This window comes from Diadema setosum, chromosome 20 (assembly GCF_964275005.1).
Source record: "Diadema setosum chromosome 20, eeDiaSeto1, whole genome shotgun sequence".
In the NCBI taxonomy this organism is placed as follows: Eukaryota; Metazoa; Echinodermata; class Echinoidea; order Diadematoida; family Diadematidae; genus Diadema; species Diadema setosum.
In genome coordinates this window covers 35,470,769-35,487,760 of record NC_092704.1, presented here as the reverse complement: position 1 = coordinate 35,487,760, position 16,992 = coordinate 35,470,769, and the positions used below count along the sequence as shown (strand labels likewise).

Sequence of the window (16,992 nt, the reverse complement as noted above, 5' to 3'; positions counted from 1 at the left end):
TTGGAGAAGAATATAGAATACAGCTTAGCGAGTTCGACGTGTTCAGTTTCAGAGATCAAGCGCATGGGAAGAAAAGATGATGTTGTTGTGTCGTGCGTCATAGGTTTTTCACGTGCAGCGTATTTGTGGTGTACGTTTGGGAGGTTGACCCGGAAGCAGAGGGAAATTGTGGGGGCTGGAGATTACGGCGAGGTCACTCTTAACTTCGAGTTCGTTGTTTTTTGTGTCCACACGGTGCTTAACTACGAGTGGGGACCCCCCGCGGCTCGTGGTTAGAGCGCTAACCATAAGATTTCTCGTGGCTCGAAACATCGAGCAAACCTCGAGGTTTGCTAACTACGAGTGCGTCTTCACGGTCCCTAACTACAAGCTCTAACCTCAAAGTTTCCTAACTTCGAGGTTAAGGGCTCCCATCTGAACGTAACTAATGTCACTGTCACCACTAGAGTCAATCTGAAATCTAGTTCAATTTTAAGATGCACAAAATAAGCTGTCAAATGAACCCAATGCACTCATCTCATGCTCACAGAAGCTATCTGGCTGACCATACACTTGGTTTATCCTGCTTGCAGTGCAAAAAGCACTCTACTTCATATATTATCATAAAAATGACAGCTTTTCCAGGCATTGTTTGTCTGAGAATAAAGATGTTAAATATATTCTATAAAATTCATTGCATCCTCAGTGATTCTACACAGCAGCCATCACAACTTTTAAATGTCCCATGACAACAGCAGACACCTGAATAAAACTCACAATGAAAAGAAAACATCCAATCACATTTGAATAGGCTAGGTGGTACAATATGTAGAACACAGTCACTGGGGGACATTGATTTAACCCACTGGTCAGTGAAAAATCTCTCTGGGCTAGTGCTAAATGAAGTGTGCCCAGGTCGATATTTCTGTCAGAGGCTTTAACATCCAAGGCATTGATTCTCAACATCTCCCATCCAAGGCATTGATTCCCAACATCCCCCTACCATACATGATTGAGACAGGAAGTGAAAACCCACAATCAACTGCAACACTCGGCAGTTGGGTAATGTCTGTATGATGAATGGAAGTCAATCAATGCATTTCATGTCACATCCTATTGAAACAAATACTGTCACAAAGGACTGTCACAATCTGACAGTAGGCCTATCATTGTGTAGCATCTCTAACCGCCTTCCTTAGTTCACATCCTACATTAATTCTATGACTTAACACTGAGTGTACATTGTAAAACCAGAAATTTAGGTGCACACAAAACTTTCGAGAATTTAAGGAACCAAGATTTGCAAAAGTAAAAAAAAATACACAAAAAGTTTTTGTGTACACAATGCACAGAATGCCAGCACCAATTTGCAAAAGTTTCATGCTGCAAAAAAGGTTGTCAGCTCAGGGAATAATTTTCCTTCTCGAAATTGAATAGCAATTTTTGTCGATGTACATTCTTTTTCAACAAAATGGTATACAAGTCTATGTAATGAAACTGCTATGGAAATTACATTTTGTATAGCAGTCATACCAAAATGCATAGCAAATTGCTATGCAATACCAAGAAAATTATTCCCTGTCGGCTCTAATTCACAAAAGTTGCATGCCTCAATTGTTCCTCATTTTACAGTATGGCTGCTACTTTAATACGACCTTACTCATCCTCCGTCAAATCTGACAACACTTTATTGGAACAATAGGAATTTCTTTTTCTTCTTCTTCTTCTTCTTCTTCTTCTTCTTCTTCTTCTTCTCTCTCTCTCTCTCTCTCCTTCTTCTTCTTCTTAGGAGCAGACAAAAAAAAATCACAAGTGTACATTGCAGGGAATGTGCTCAGTGTTCAATACTATTAACAAAAAGCCATACAAATGTGTGATTGATACACACATAATGTTGTGCAGTATAAACTTTGAAAGGACAGCCTTAAAAAAAAAAATGAGTGGATTCATACAAGTGTAGATGATTTGGTATGTGAAGTGAGGGGGATACACGTCAAGAAAGTCGTACATGCTGTGTGACTAATACATGGACCTGTCTGTGTGACTGATACTTGGATCATTCATGTCTTGCTATGTGTTGAGGCACACAGAATTCATGACCATGCATACATTGTAAAGACTAGTCAGTTACTTGTCCAATAACCTGCCTAATTTTCCTATTAAATCAAATCAAATCAAATCAAATGAAGTCAACTTTAGAACTATCAGTCATGTTTGTGACATTTTTGTATTTCATAATCTCATAATTTTCTGGAGGATAACAAAGTAGGTGATTGTGTACCAGAACTTCATATTTTAAGATTATTCAGTTGAACACATTTTACTGAAAAATAAACAACTTTCTATACAAGCCACCACGCAAGTGGTCCTACATGTACATACAATGTAGTATGTACAATAATGCACAATGTTTTACAAGGTACAATGTACTAAGTCAATGTTTAGAGCAACTGTCATCTAATACAACTGAGTAAAGTAGGTGCAATGTGAACTACATGTGTACTTCCCTGACGGTCTACATGCACTTGTATTTATGTACAATGTACATGTAAATTACATTCAGTAGGACTATATCAACCAAGATTGTATAATGGTAGAAACAAAGTACTGTTAAAGTGGAAATTTTCGCGGTGTTGAAATTTTCGCGCATTTCGCGCAACCAGAAACTAGCGCGAAAATAAAAACACGCGAATATTTTTGCTTGCCATACGTTCCTGTGCGTGATGTCTTGATTCCGCGGAATTAAAAACACACGAAACTCTTCTGACCCGGCCTAGCGCGAAAAATTAGTCACGCGAAAATATCCACTTTTACAGTACTCATTTCAAGATAGAAGGAACTATGGCTTAAAGATACAATATGTGTAAAAGTCCAAGAAAACTTGTGGAAAATATTTTAAGACCTCGTACTACCAGCCATCACCTAGTGGCCAGACATTTTCAACTGAGATGAAATGAAGTCATTGCTTTTGCCTCTGAATGTACTCACACTGAAACAAACACACACACACACACTTGTCACAATGAATCTGAGAACTGAAGCAGAACTGCAAAAAGAGCTCTTTATGTGCCACTAATGAAGGAGCATCCATGGATGGTGATGCCTGCATCCCTTTAAGGTGCAAGGTTATGTTAACGACCTGATCAGCCCTCTGTGAAGACAAGTTTCCTACAATGTACAAAGATAGTCTCACTGTACATGTAGTACATTAAACTTTATATGGGGAAGAAAAAAGCATATGATCAACAAACAAACAGTCAAATACACAGTAGGGGCAACACATCAACTGTGCTGCAAATTTGAGTTATTGTACAATGCATCAGTAGACTGTCACATAAAATATTACAATGGTGTATATTTGAAATGCAGTCAGAGAAATTGACATCTGTAAAGTATACATTGTAGATCTAAAAATGCAATTGTAATGAAAATGTGCCTTGGATGATGTTTTTATAGTGTCATTTTGATTTTTTTTTTTACCATGTACTTCTTACATGACTTTGTGCAAATAAACCTTTCAATCACATGACCACCCCAATACCAAGTCATCTCCATCACTACAGCAACCCTTATTTATGTGTATGTGTGTGTGTGTGTGTGTGTGTGTGTGTGTGTGTGTGCACGTGTGTGTGTGTGTGTGTAAATGCTCTATTGTAGGCTGTGGGCATGTATGTTCCTTTGCCTAGTTTATATCATTCCTGCACTACCCTACTACCACGCACAAATATCACATTATATTGTTATTACACAATCATGTAGATCATACATGATCAGTGTAAAATAGCATGAAAATCATTGCTTCATTCAGAACCACAAGTTTGACATTGCATGGAACCTACACTGTTCAAGTATTGAAGGGTTAAGACTAATCTGCCCCAAAAGACATGATTTTAAAAAAAAAAGTACTATACTGGAGCTTTAATTGAGCAAGACCAATATCCGCTGTACAGGATTAGTGGTCCACTGTGTCTGGGTTAAACTAAGGTGCAGCAAAGAATCAATATTTGCTGATGTCCCCTCAGCTCTGGCCAGGATACAATCACATAATATCTTCATTTCATACCAACATAGTTTCATTGGGAAAGTCTCTTTGAAAAAGGTATGATTTAAGTTGGAGATCAGCCAATTGATGTGGCAGAGTCTAATTCACCAGGCTGACATGAAGGACTATAAAGAGGAGAATAGAAACTATTGGGAGACCTCATGTACAGTGGTTTCAAAAGGTTCAAAAGTCTGTTTGAAGGAACCACCTTTTATTACGATTGCTGTTTTACTTTTTTTGATGTCTAAGCTATTAAAAAAAATCAATCTTTGTCAACTAAACTTTGAATTCCTCTTAGAATGGCATGCTCTGTACTACTTCATAAAACGTTTTTTGGTACTATGTATCTCACAAAAAGTTAAAAGCCCATATACCACCCCTTTAAAGTTTAACATGTTGAGTATAATAGTAAAGATGGCAAGACAACAATAAAGAAAAACAAGATCTATGCATTACTTCGTACACTCTTAAAGTTATTTTCAGTGAGTTGATGACACATTTCTTTGGTGAGCATTCTTTTCAGGATTCAACATGCCCTTCTGCTGGAACCAATATCATACGTACTTTACTGTATGTACCACATTATTGGTCTCCAGCTATCTACTGTATACAGTATTCCCACTTTTTCTTTACTCATTGATTCATAATTCTTCATCATCAGTCCTTGCCTTCTTGCTAGCAAACAGACTTTCATTTTTTCTCACCTTCTTTTCAGCTTTGAATAATTGGAAGGAGTAATAATGATTTCACTCATGCCATTGGATTTTTTACTCTCCAGGTAGATCTTTCCTATGATGATGCTTCAGGTAGTAATACATTGTATGATAATGTACAGAGCCATTTTCTCCATGGATATAATGCAAGCCACACTATTAAAACAACTCTAATGTTTAACAGACTGTAACATTTCCTCAAGGTCATAGTGAATAACACTTTACACAATTAGCTACACAGAAAAAGGAAAATAGATAAAAACTCTGTAATCCACACCCTCTCCCACCCAGTAGCCATTCACAAGATGCAAATCTAGTCTAATTCAGTTGAAAGCTGCACTCATTGCTAGGCAGTGGTGCATAGATGCAACCATTTCCTCTGCCTTTCTGATGGGATCTTTGTCTCTGTCTCTGAATAGTACAGGGCTGGCTGGCTAACATACAGTCACATCCTATAGACAGTAAATGCAGCAGACCTCATCATTCTGGTATGTAGAGTAGTGTGGCAGACTGAAATCCAGCAGGTCTGTTACAAACTACCATGGGAGTATAAACTAGCTGCCTTGTTTTTAGATGAGACTGCAAAAGGCAACTTTTTGAAAAGTCCCCAGTGTGACTTGTTTTAGAAAGGAGGCATGAAAGGTGAGTTGTTCAAACTCACTGAGACACCTACTGAACAATATCATGGTGACTGTCTTGAACGTTGTAACATGTGAATTATGGGGATACATTATCCCTCGTCTATTGCCATCAACAATTCATTGATTTCTAATCTCATTCTATTCAAAATTCAGCTAATGTAGATACATGTACAAGTACTATTCAAACTTGAAATAAACTGAACTAATATTTTTTGTAAGCAGGGTCATTCCTTGCAACACATCCCATAATAGTTCCAATAGAGAAAAACTGTGTAAAGCCAGTGCCATGACTCTGATACTGTAAAAGTGGAAACTTTCGAGGTGTTGAAATTTTCGCGCATTTCACGCAACCAGAAACTAGTGCGAAAATAAAAGCACACAAATATTTTTGCTTGTTATATGTTCCTGTGCATGATGTCTTGATTCCGCGGAATTGAAAACATGCGAACTTCTTCTTACCGGGCCAAGCACAAAAAATTAGTCATGCGAAAATATCCACTTTTACAGTAGTCAATGTGTTGTTACATACAGTATGTACAAGGTCTAAAATGTTTTGTGAGTATAAGATTGTTTTTTCATACAATAGTCTCCTTCATGTTGCTGTTCTGAATGCATAGTGCAATGCAAACTTTACCAAGTGGACAACTCTTCTCCTCTAACCAACACATTGCTGCTGCTGCTTCACAACAAAACACCATGGATTACCTACATGTATGTCACATTCCCTTTCTACTGTATGTACAGTGTGTAACGTAGAAATTTTGTCACTCTGCAATTATTATTATTATTATTATTATTATTATTATTATTATTATTATTATTATTATTATTATTATTATTATTATCATTATTAATGGTATCTTTATTCAATAAATCATTGCCATTTAGCCGGCGGAGGATGTCACAGGTGCATGCGAAAACAATGTACAAGCAAAGGCTGCAATATACATAATGTACGTACATGTGTATTCACAATAGGGATCACCACCAAATTAATTTAGAACCAGCGTACAGTGAAAGTACAGATCTTTCAGCTTTGTCGACTCTGTGAGATGGTAGAGCACACAAAAACTACATGTCAAATTTGTAGTGTTAGCACCGATTACTGTATATACATGAAGACTGTCTTGGAAGGTAGGACATGATTCAACCTCTCCTCCACACTCAATATTACCCGTTTGTCCACACATTATCATAGTTGAATGATACACACAAAGGCCCGAATTCACAAAGGTGGTACAAATGAAACCATGGTTTAAACCATGGACAAAAACCATGGAGCGCCAAGTGTCGCTTGGAATATTTCGTTACTAAAGCGGTCATTACGTCCATGAAATGATTATTTTGTAACGAAATGACAACATTTTGTCACTAAAGGAACATTTTTTCCACGAAATGATAATTTCGTTAATGAAACGGTCATTTTGTCGACGAAATGACCAATTTCGTAACGAAATATTCCGTGCGACACTTGGCGCTCCATGGTTTTTGTCCATGGTTTAAACCATGGTTTCATTTGTACCACCTTCGTGAATTCGGGCCAAAGTGTTTGTAAAAAACAACAATGACCAAGAAAGCAGCATTCTTCAAATAATATTGCAATTTTGGTTTGCGAAGCCAGGCTAGATTTTGTACTCTTCTGTTTTTACCCCCTATTACTGTCACATTAACAAGCAGTCTAGAATCGATGGCAATGCAGGCTACTCAAGGTGTCACTGGTCTGTGTAAACATGTACTATCATAGAGTATACAACACACTGTGTTGTATTGGCAGCTCCATGGCACTGTATCTAGTCCACACAAATTTGCGGCACTGTATTCATATTAGTGCATTGAGAGTAGTGATCAATCAATTCATCTACAGCTTTATAATTGTTGCTATGGTACAGTGTAGCTTGTCATCCAATTCAAGGGGTATACTAATATTTTCCTCATTGTTCATGTAACTACACACAGACCTAAACAACATTCATGATATGATATGTTTTCACCTGCAGCCTCTGACAAGTTCTACAAACAATCCTGACTTTGTGTGCTGAAACAGCGTAAACATCCGCCCTCTCTCACCCCACACAACTTCCTCCACAAACAAATCCTGCAACTCATTTCACAACATCCACTTGTCCAAGCTAAAAATAGATAACTAAGACAAGGGAAGCATTACATGTGTGCCTCTAGGGCTAGAGCGAGATGGGTATGCATGGCACTCATTTAGGTGATATGTTTGTGTTTACCTTCTCATAAAATGTATGAAATATGTACATAAGATAACATAGAGCTCTCTATAAATCTTTTAAATATTTGCCCAAACTGATTTTAAAAAATTCTGCCACAGAGTTCAGAATTATTTCTTAATTCTACTTGCATACATTGTGATGCAGATCTTGAAACTGGACAAAATCAGCATATTGCCACTTTTCAAAGTCTCTCTTTTTATTTCAGTTGAGCATAACTGCTTGTAGGCCTATACATCAATTTCACAAACTGGTGATTTTAAAAGAAAAGTCATGATACTGAAGTTGGTAATAAGAGTTGTCCAATGATACAAGTTGGAAGAATGTTTTATAATTATAAAATTTATTTCAACATGAATTTGGTATAAATGTACTCTTGTAAACACTTCCCTTCTAGCCATTTACTACACTGTATGATTTTATAAAGTCTCTCATATGATTGTTGGATTCACAGAAGTTTCTGTGATATATTTGCTAAGCTCTCCACAAAATTTTACATGATCTATTAAAAAGAAGAGCAAGGAATCCTTCATCAGCTAGGCCCTAGCTCTTCTAATCAGTAGGAGTCAGATGGATTTGTAGCTTTCAGAAATAACTTGCTGTCTCATGTAAATGACAAATTGCTGATCCATCCATAAATCTCAAGGTGGGACAAACCCAGGTGGAACAGCGAGCAATTCGCCAAGGCAGGTTGCAGGGCATGCAGAATTCATGTTCTAACTTGTGCAACCACTGGAGGCCACTGAACCTGAATACTGTTCAATTTAGTGGATTCATAACTCATTGTCAAGCACACAGCAAGTAACAAGAGGCTAAATCAGGTTTGGATTTCAGGAAAAAAAAAGTTGATTATGCAAGACAATGTCAAATGACCAAACATCTGCCCCATTCACATTAAATGATAGAGAGTTTTGGGTCACGTTGTGAGCACTTCCAGATTGAGAGCTTTCAGAAAGGCACATCATACAATTGTACAATTTCAGTTTATCTATTTATTTATTTATTTATTCATTCATATTCATTTACTTATGTATGTATGTATGTATGGTAATATTATTCATTATTTCATTTATTTATTTAAAATGTATGTATTCATTCATTCATTCATTTATCTATCCGTCTTGTTTTCACAGGGTGGGCATACAGTAGCACATGTGTGACGTGACTTGCAGATCACAAATCAATCAAATCATTATCACTGGCACAGTCCACACAACAATCCACTTTCAATGATGAGAGTCACAAACTTGACCTCCCAGACTGGTGGACTATACTGTGCATGTGTGTTCACATTGCACAGACATAACTGAGTTTGTCAGGGCAGCGTGACCTATTACTAGGCCATCCCAGCTCGGCTAATCTTAGGAAATAGCTACATTTAATCAAAATCCTGCCTTATGGATTATGCTATTATATGGCATCAGGTGTACTTCTTCACTTTAACTCTAATTTTCAAAAAATTTTATCTGTGGATGGCACATGGTCCCTACCACCACAAACCCGCCCCTAAAACATGATTTCTTGCTCGCTTTGCCCGGGATTCAACAAACAGAAGAAATACAGAAACTGACCATCTTGAAGTGACAAAACACGGGTTTGCATCGTCAATGGCTTTCATGCAGATTCCCCTCACACCTTGGGGCTAATCACCTGATTTGTTACTCTGTGATCATACTAGAGAAAGTGGTATTTACCAGGACTACATATGACAGCACTTTGCAGTAAAGTGGTAATCCAAATAAGGGGGTGGCTGAGACAGAAGGGGCAATCACTATTTACTGGCCCATGGAAGAATGCTCAAGGGTTCTGTGACTTCATTCATGCAAACTTCCACCATTGCACTGTGTGGCCGAGTGCTGGAAACTATTTACATTGTACTTTGCTCTCTTTGTAAGTGTAGTGCTTAAAAGGGAGACAGAGAATTTTTTGTGGAGAGAAATGCACAGCACAAGGAGAGGAATGAAACACACACACACACACACACACACACAACCATTGAAACATTCGAACATGGCATGTCAACTCACTAACAAGATTTAAAGAATTGGAAACAACAATGTACATACAGCATCCGTAAAGAATTGCATTAAAAAACACTGAAAACGTACAATATAGGCCTACATTTTGTACAATGCACTTTACACAATGTATCAAAGATACAATTGTAGATTGATTGCACAACAGCTCCCAAAGAATTTTCCTCCATTACCAAATAGTGGTACCAACAGGAAGATCAAATTTCAACATGTCATACATTGTAATTTTAATACAGATTGCAGTGATACTGTAGCTTTGGCCATATTTTGTACAAACATTGTATGTAATTTGATACAGCAATTCAGTAAAACTTTCATACTGAAAGATGTCACTTACATTGTAAAGTATCAAGAAACTGATCTTGCTGACGAAGTAGGATATAAAATGTAACAGAGTGTTACAGTGTGTACCTAACCTACACTTGTACATTGTAGATTAACTAGTCAATGCAAATTTTGTGAACGCATTTTATACCATTTGTTTGAGAACCGCAAGGATGAACTTCACAAATACAATGCACACCTGTACTACAATGCACAATCCTTGTTGCTTTTGGCTGATGTATTTACACGTACATTGTATCCTACAACCTTTCAAACTGGACAATTTTTGTCAATCTCAATACTTTTGAATAATTATATTATACTAATCACAGGAAAAGTAATGACTGGTATATTCAATTTATTTCTTTACTCCAGTGTTACTCTGTATAATTTGGGTCAACTTTTCTTTCTGTAAATCGCACATCTTTGCCATCACTCCTGTAGACATTCATTTTCATTTTGTTTGCTCACACAGGAAATGTCACTGGACCACTAAATGGGTTGGCCTTTGAAAGGTATGCATTCTGTATGCAAGTATTGATCTGCTCTTGTTCCAGCTGATTACTCTATGCTCTTGTTGATAATAAACCAATTTTCTAACTTGTGTATGACTGTTTGATGAGGGAACCGTGAAGAGGAAGTTTGCAGTGACCACACACTAGTATTTCATGGAATAGCTTGAACACAGGGTTGGCCCTACTACTGAAGTATTTGGCCACTACATGTATAATTCAGTACTAGGAGTATTACATGTACATAGTACAACATAAAATGGGTTAGTCAAATACCGGTTTAGTGATTGGCTAAACAAAGTCACGTGACGGAGGCACATTCGTTATGTTCGCCCATGGGCAAACATTTTTGTAATGTTCTCCCATGGGAAAACATTTTCACATTTCACGTAACAAATGACAGAAGGCCTAGGACCGCGCGCGCACAGTGAATTTGGCTCTGCGCGAGCGAGCGATCGAGTGTGTTGTGCTGGTGGTTGACGTTGATGTATTTGACGTATTTGACTAACCCATATAATATAACAGATGATGACTTTTGTTGTCGGGAACATGTACCAAACGTTCCACCCTCAGGGTTTGAAATGCTATTGAGGGAGGTTATACATTGTAAGTCCCTCGACTTCGTCTCAGGACTTATAGCCTCCCGAACATTCGGAACATTCGGTACATACGGAACATTCGGAACATACCGAACATTCGGTATGTTCCCTCCCCCGCCAGTCATCATCTATATAGGCCCGTTCACAAACAACGAAAATCGAAATTTCAATCGCGATCCAAATTTCGATTTTTTTTTCGACCGTTCATACACAGGGAAAAAACGCACTTCGCAGCAAGGAAAGTTAACGATCAGTGGCCAAACTGCGCATGCGCGAATCTTGCATGACCGAAGACTGACCCCGCAGTCCCAATAGAGTTTCGCACGCGCTGCGAACGATGGGACTAAAAATACCGATTTCCGAATCTCGATCGCGCTCACACACACGACGCTTGGCAAAATAATCGCGATTATTCTGAAAAATCGCACTAATAGTGCGAGTTGGATCGCGATAAGGATCGCGGTAATTAGTGAGATTTTTCTGTCCACACTGGAAAAAATTTCGAAATTTTGATCGCGATAAGAAAATCGATTTTTAAATCGCACTTTTTCCTTTGTGTGTGAACGGGCCTTATATTGTACCTACATCATCAGTATTCCATTGCCTGGAAGTCCTGGCATTTTGAGCAGGCAGCAACAACAAACTATTTCAGGGTTCACTACCCCAGACACTCTTTTTTCAGGCGAAATATAAAAATCAATCTCTGGTACGGGACAAGCAAACGTTATGATGACGTCACGGTGCAGTTAATGAAAACAGCAACTAAGAAGAGAAAAGAAACAGGAAGAGAAAGATTCAAGACTTTAAGGTACACCAAGATTTTTTTTTTTTTTTTTTTTGTGGGAGGGAGGGAATAAGAACTACTGCATTTACTTTCTACAGCCCTCATTTACTACCAATTTATTCAGTATGACAAATTCATACACCCACTTGTATGCAAATCTCGCTGTCTAGAAAATGACAAGAGATGATATTGAAATGAAATAGTGTAAAATTATTTCTGGCTTTGCTGCATTGTTATCAAATACTGTATACGCTGAATATTTCGTGAGGTTTTTATCTTCGCGAATTTCGCGAGTCGGGTGCTATTCGCGAAATTAAGGACATGCAAAAATATTGCCTCTGATCCCGATGTGATTGTGACGTACACGTGTACACTTCTCCGTTCAGTACAGGACTCCACGATCGCAAATTTAACCACTCGCGAAATCGCCGGGAATTCCCGATTCGCGGAAATTTAGACTCGCGACATATATGGCATATACAGCTGGACATATCTTCTGTTTAATGCTTTCATACGTGAAAGATAGACTTTGAGTATGAAATAAAAAGACTCAAGAGGTAAAAACTATGATATCAAACAGCACCACTTAACCAAAAGGTCAAATGAAGGAATTCACTAAAGTCAAGTACTTCATTACCTCAAGGTAGAGTATTTTAATAGAGTGCATTGGTATTTATAAATCTACAGTATAGTTGCAACTAGCTGCTCATAAACAGTAGAGAGTCAGGACAAATAAGATCAATTAACTACATTAAAGCTTCAAGGGAAATATCTCCCTAATTCCATACTGCCTGACAAAATGAAAAACTCATTCACAGATAATTGTTCATAAAAACTTCCTCTGTCTACAAAGTCAACTAGGTGTTTAAAAGTACTGGAAAGAAAGAGTAACTTCTTAGTGCTCAGAAGAGTTAGACTAACTGGCATCTTCTTCATCATAACAAGAAAATGAAGTCAAAAAAGTTGAACTGAGGTTTGAGAATAACAAAGAATGGTCCATAAAGATGAAAATTGAAAGAAGACAGACAGGGGGAGTGTAGTGAGTGAGAAGGGGAGTGCTAAGAAAGGTAAGCAGAGAGAGCACCAAAATGAGCCCCAGACAGCTGCAGGCCATTTCCAGCACTTGACTGCTAGTTCCCTCTACTTATCCAAACAGCTTGCTGTTATTGTTTGCACTTGTACACTTTTTCACTTACTACCTTGATAACACTACTGTACACCTTGGCCAGAGCATACACTTGTGCGTATACGTACATTACAGATTCAATTCTGTCGGTACACCGACTGCTATAACACTCCCATTGCCTTCATTTTTCAGAACTAGAATGTGTAAAGCCAACATGCTTCTTCTTCTTCTTGTTTTTCAAGGAGTTGAAACTGATATGAAATGTGGACAGAATACAATAATCAAGTTTGATAGAAAAAAACAAAAACAAAACAAAACAAAACAAATTTGCCATCAGAAAGGAAATTGTAACTTTTAGTGTGAGGTGCTCACCCAGTAATGAGGATACGTTCAAATACACTGTACCTGCTTGTCTAAATCAGATAAAAACCTGGGAAGTGTACAATGTATTTTGGACCAGAAAAGTTTCTGCAAGATATGACTATTCATTTTAGCAGTGTCACAAAAGAAAAAGTAAAAGGAATTACAAACTTGTTACTCTGAATGCTGGTATGTTTATTCACACTATGTCAACTTAATTGGACCTGTGATTGCTGTGGCATCCTGGAACATACACAACATCTCCTCCATTTCAATCACTACCCTTGACCCTTGAGCGCCATTATTTCTTCCAAGTGTTTATTTGCAGTTATGCCAGCTCACAGCAGCAGAATAAATGTTTATCCTCTTTCTCTACACACTTGTCCAAATATTACACCAATTCTGGAAGTATGGTGCAATAATGTCAGCTGATTTTCAAATGGAAGTTGCAATTGCCTCAGTGAGTTCAGTCTTTGTTTACTTTGTGTACATTCAATCACATTTTTCAATACACACTCAACTGCCTTTCACGATGTCAAATCAGCATTATGTCATCATTTCTTGGAGGGAAATAAAAAATCTATTTAGATACTTTTATCAATGTTCATACACTGATCATTATGAATTACTGAAACATAAATTTACTGAAATAGTACCGTACAATATTGTGCATTGCTACAAGAAGACTATGCGTTACAAAAGCATATTGATCAAGCAGGAACATATACTGTACCCAGTGACTGCATTACTGCCCAGTAAATCAATCTATAATACGAAAGGCTGTTGAACAAACCTGTAGTGTCTGAATGCTTCTCTTTTAATGATGTACACTTGTATAATGCTCCTCATTTGCTTGTGAAAACGGGAAAACCAAAAGATATCTTCTTTTTTTTGGGGGGGGGGGGGGAAGTTGCCATAATACACACCCACTTCCTGTGTCAAAAGAAGTCAAGTGAGATTAGACAGTGTGCATTATCTCGAGAGGGCTTGAGATGCACTCCCTTTTAGAGAAAGAAAAGCTACAAGGTGTATCCCAAGAGAGCATTGGATTATAAGAAGACAAATTACGGTGGTATCTATGCACATATGGTGGTGACCAATTGATACCATAGATGAGATGCTAGTGAGGCATGTCTCTACCTTGCAGTCATATCTTTTGACTATCCCCAAAGTTTTCCTTCTTTTCAAGTATGTGAAGTTGATGCTTCGTTTCACCCCTATGATTCAAAACAGATTTCTCCACTTCAGGGAATTTTAATGCTATCAGAGGCAAAGCGCTGTTTTACCTACACTTCTGTGAAGCGTACATACATGTAGCATCTCTACAGGCTACAGTCGGTAAAATGATCTACAGAAATTATATTTTAATTCTCCCAAATTTCAACAAAGTCAACTTTTCACCCCTCCAATCAAAGTATCCACATTGATTTCCAGGAGGCAAGAGCCAGTGTCATGTCTTATTCCTTGGTTTACTAGACTTTCTGGATACAACTGTGTGCAAATTCTCCTGCATGCATGTCATGCAGTGAATACTTACAAAATCAGTAGGTGTTAAGTCGGCATCGTAATTTGTTCTCTGTATGCCAACCATTCTCAAGCTAACAGAGCAGTACAATGGTGTGTAATGCAACTCTAGCAAGCCACAAGTGCCCTCTTACCCACAGCTGGGTGCAAATACCCAAGGAGATATACTTGGATTGCAAATACAATTTTGGTGGAATGTATGCTTAAGACTGGTTGAACCAGCAAATGATGAAGCTGCATACAGCATGATCAGTTCTAAAATGGGTGCATCATCACCTACATGCTGTATAAACGTATCTTTAAATTGTGTCAAGTAATACAACATTCACCATTTCATCAATTTTTATTGAAGACTGTCCAGTCGACAAAAGGTGTGATTGGCAAACACTGAAAATGCATCAGAACAGTCTCTCCTTGATATACCTAATTCTCCCAAGATTGCAGTAGATCCTGGATTTCAGATTTAATATAAACAGACATGTACTTTGGCAAGCCAAACACTCTCTCCTTCATCCTCACAACAGACAGACAAGCACTAAAACAGACAGACAGACAGACAAGCACTAAAACAGACAGACAGACAGACAAGCAGTGAAACAGACAGACAGACACACACACACACACACGCACACACACATACACAATTTTCCCTCCCTCTCTCACTCTGAATATTTTTCTCTTCCTATTTGCTGTCTCACTCTAGCCACAATTCCAGCCTATTTTTATCATCTTGTAAAGGGGGGTTTCCTGTCAGCCTGCAAAACATGTTTGTCTCATCTCTCATTATTTCCCCCTGTTTTGAAACGAGCTCCAAACAGTTTCCAATAAGCAGAAAGAGTAAAATGTCTCAAGGGGCCTAAACCTGTCTGATGGATACAGGTGGTTATCTCTTGCCCGCTGCATTGACCACATTGGGGGAATCTAGAGGTCAGTGTCCTAGATTCTCAAAAAGCTGACAACATAATTTGCAAGGGTTGCACTTTACAATTTTTCACACCAAGTGAGATGAATATCATACAAACATAGCATTTCATTTTCTTTTTTACCCAACCGTTGCAGTTTTGAATAGTAATGCATCATTGTCTGTCATTTCTGGTTGGCCACTGCCTAGATGGCTGCAAAATATCTTTCTCATCCCCAATGCAATTTTAGAAAAATATTCAGTGCATTTTAAGTCTTTACATGAGAAGAATGTGTCAATATATCCCATCTTCTTGAAGCTATTTCAAATTTAGATAGTACAAAGAATGATAGTAGGCCCTATTGCTTGACTGTTTTCATGAGCATACAAATTTAATTCTTTATGTATCACGCTTGCACGTCGACAGCTCACCAAGTTTGCATTTGCTTGAACACACAACTCCACCAAAACCAACTGATACAGCAAATCACCACATGCCACAGTGCGTGGTGATGGATGCTTACAGTGTATTTCACCATTCCATTTGTTTGACAGGCAGCTTGCCTTGCATGGATACTGAATTGGTGTTTCATAGGAGTTTTACTTTGAAATCAATTATAAGGAATTTTCTAATTGATAAATTAATTTTAATTATCTACCATGGTTGTGTCTGCTTAAGTCACTTCATCCCAGATCTTGACAACAATGCACTAGCTACAGTTGTACATACTTGTACTGGCCATTTGTAAGAAAAATAATCAAAGCTTCGTCATTACTTTATATCATAGCAAATCCTAGCATTTTCTCTACAATGTTGGTCTACTGCATGTCCAGCATAATGTTTCTATAAAAAAAAAAAAAAGTTACTTCCACAGGACTTTGAAAAACAAAATGTTTTCCAAAAGTGCCCAGATTACTGCAGTCCCAGGATAACATGGCACACCATTGCACACAATAGAGTTGTTGAGGACGAGTCCCGAGTATACTCGGGCAAGCATCTATGGGAAATGCATGTGGTAGCAAAATCAAACCGTCCTCAACGGGTTAAAGTGCATACAACTGGTATGGTTAATATGGTAGAGAGGATGACAAATGTAAACACCCATTTCAATTTAGGAACAATTAAAACAACACACACACAGAAGTGATAAAATACTACAGTATGAAAATTTACTCAGGGAAGAAAAGTTGTTATTTTATAGTATATTGCTTTTACA

The 16,992-nt window shown here is 37.9% G+C and overlaps 1 protein-coding gene across 1 annotated transcript in view; it reads right to left on the bottom strand.

The window, feature by feature from the left end:
- LOC140243279 (ras-related protein M-Ras-like) overlaps positions 1-16,992 on the bottom strand; it is a 51,058-nt gene that overhangs the window by 15,412 nt on the left and 18,654 nt on the right. The window lies entirely within an intron of this gene.